Here is a 3,544-nt window from a genome sequence, read left to right on the forward strand (position 1 = left end):
CCTCCTGGCCACCTCTGTCTCCTTCCTCCTTCTTCTCTTCTCTGTATAACTCTGTGAACATCTCTGAGTGGTCCAGTTGTGGAGTGCACATAAGGAAGTGATTACTGGCTAGCCCACTCTCTCCTCTATTGATTCCACCTCATCTCATTCGGGTCACCTCTAACTCCCTCCTCCCTCTTCTCTTCTCCATGTAACGCTGTGAACCTCTCTGGGTGACCCTTACAGTAGAGAAACTTTTCATCTTTAATGTAGATGTTTTATCAATGGTGCTGTATAGAAGGAGGAGTATTGACACTACTGTAAAAATAAGACCGATAACTGGAAGCAGGAGGCTTAAGTCCAAACCCTGACTCCAGGGAACTCCTGACTCCAAGGAACATTAATTGAGAGGAGCTCATCAAATGCCTCCATACCTACACTGAAACCAAGCACCACACAAGGGCCAACAAGTTCCAGGGCAAGACATACCAAGCAAATTCTCCAGCAACACAGGAACACAGCCCTGAGCTCCAAGATACAGGCTTCCCAAAGTCACCCCAAAACCATAGAAATCTCATAACTCATTACTGGACACTTCATTGCACTCCAGAGAGAAGAAATACAGCTCCACCCACCAGAACACCGACACAAGCTTCCCTAACCAGGAAACCTTGACAAGCCACCTGTACAAACCCACGCACAATGAGGAAATGTCACAATAAAGAGAACTCCACAAACTGCCAGAATACAGAAAGGACACCCCAAACCCAGCAATTTAAACAAGATGAAGAGACAGAGGAATACCCAGCAGATAAAGGAACAGAATAAATGCCCACCAAACCAAACAAAAGAGGAAGAGATAGGGAATCTACCTGATAAAGAATTCCAAATAATGATAGTGAAATTGATCCAAAATCTTGAAATCAAAATGGAATCACAGATAAATAGCCTGGAGACAAGGATTGAGAAGATGCAAGAAAGGTTTAACAAGGACCTAGAAGAAATTAAAAAACGTCAATATTTAATGAATAATGCAATAAATGAAATTAAAAACACTCTGGAGGCAACAAACAGTAGAATAACAGAGTCAGAAGATAGGATTAGTGAATTAGAAGAGAGAATGGTAGAAATAAATGAATCAGAGAGGATAAAAGAAAAATGAATTAAAAGAATTGAGGACAATCTCAGAGACCTCCAGGACAATATTAAATGCTACAACATTCGAATCATAGGGGTCCCAGAAGAAGAAGACAAAAAGAAAGACCATGAGAAAATACTTGAGGAGATAATAGTTGAAAACTTCCCTAAAATGGGGAAGGAAATAATCACCCAAGTCCAAGAAACCCAGAGAGTCCCAAACAGAATAAACCCAAGACAAAACACCACAAGACACATATTAATCAAATTAACAAAGATCAAACACAAAGAACAAATATTAAAAGCAGCAAGGGAAAAACAACAAATAACACACAAGGGAATTCCCATAAGGATAACAGCTGATCTTTCAATAGAAACTCTTCAAGCCAGGAGGGAATGGCAAGACATACTTAAAATGATGAAAGAAAATAACCTACAGCCCAGATTATTGTACCCAGCAAGGATCTCATTCAAATATGAAGGAGAAATCGAAAGCTTCACAGACAAGCAAAAGTTGAGAGAATTCAGCACCACCAAACCAGCTCTCCAACAAATACTAAAGGATATTCTCTAGATAGGAAACACAAAAACAGTGCATAAGTTCAAACCCAAAACAATAAAGTAAATGGCAACGGGATCATACTTATCAGTAATTACCTTAAATGTAAATGGGTTGAATACCACAACCAAAAGACAAAGACTGGCTGAATGGATGCAAAAATAAGACCCCTACATATGTTGTCTACAAGAGACCCACCTCAAAACAGGGGACACATACAGACTGAAAGTGAAGGGCTGGAAAAAGGTTTTCCATGCAAATAGGGACCAAAAGAAAGCAGGAGTAGCAATACTCATATCAGATAAAATAGACTTTAAAACAAAGGCTGTGAAAAGAGACAAAGATGGTCACTACATAATGATCAAAGGATCAATCCAAGAAGAAGATATAACAGTTATAAATATATATGCACCCAACACAGGAGCACCGCAATATGTAAGACAAATGCTAACAAGTATGAAAGGAGAAATTAACAATAACACAAGAATAGTGGGAGACTTTAATATCCCACTCACACCTATGGATAGATGAACTAAACAGAAAATTAACAAGGAAACACAACCTTTAAATGATACAATAGACCAGTTAGACCTAATTGATATCTATAGGACATTTCATCCCAAAACAATGAATTTCACCTTTTTCTCAAGCGCACATGGAACCTTCGCCAGGATAGATCACATCCTGGGCCATAAAGCTAGCTTTGGTAAATTCAAAAAAATAGAAATCATTCCAAGCATCTTTTCTGACCACAATGCAGTAAGATAAGATCTCAATTACAGGAGAAAAACTATTAAAAATTCCAACATATGGAGGCTGAACAACACGCTGCTGAATAACCAACAAATCACAGAAGAAATCAAAAAAGAAATCAAAATTTGCATAGAAACGAATGAAAATGAAAACACAACAACCCAAAACCTGTGGGACATGGTAAAAGCAGTCCTAAGGGGAAAGTTCATAGCAATACAGGCATACCTCAAGAAACAAGAAAAAAGTCAAATAAATAACCTAACTCTACACCTAAAGCAACTAGAAAAGGAAGAAATGAAGAACTACAGGGTTAGTAGAAGAAAAGAAATCTTAAAAATTAGGACAGAAATAAATGCAAAAGAAACAAAAGTGACCATAGCAAAAATCAACAAAGCCAAAACCTGGTTCTTTTAAAGGATAAATAAAATTGACAAACCATTAGCCAGATTCAACAAGAAACAAAGGGAGAAAAATCAAGTCAATAAAATTAGAAATGAAAACGGAGAGATCACAACAGACAACACAGAAATACAAAGGATCATAAGAGACTACTATCAACAATTATATGCCAATAAAATGGACAACGTGGAAGAAATGGACAAATTCTTAGAAAAGTACAACTTTCCAAAATTCGACCAGGAAAAAATAGAAAATCTTAACAGACCCATCACAAGCACGGAAATTGAAACTGTAATCAAAACTCTTCCAGCAAACAAAAGTCCAGGGCCAGACGGCCTCACAGCTGAATTCTACCAAAAATTTAGAGAAGAGCTAACACCTATCCTGCTCAAACTCTTCCAGAAAATTGCAGAGGAAGATAAACTTTCAAACTCATTCCATGAGGCCACCATCACCCTAATACCAAAACCTGACAAAGATCCCACAAAAAAAGAAAACTACAGGCCAATATCACTGAAGAACATAGATGCAAAAATCCTTAACAAAATTCTAGCAATCAGAACCCAACAACACATTAAAAAGATCATACACCATGACCAAGTGGGCTTTATCCCAGGGATGCAAGGATTCTTCAATATCCGCAAATCAATCAATGTAATACACCACATTAACAAATTGAAAAATAAAAACCATATGATTATCTCAATAGATGCAGAG

Source organism: Bison bison, unplaced genomic scaffold (genome assembly GCF_000754665.1).
Source record: "Bison bison bison isolate TAMUID 2011002044 unplaced genomic scaffold, Bison_UMD1.0 scf7180017864308, whole genome shotgun sequence".
Taxonomy (NCBI): Eukaryota; Metazoa; Chordata; class Mammalia; order Artiodactyla; family Bovidae; genus Bison; species Bison bison.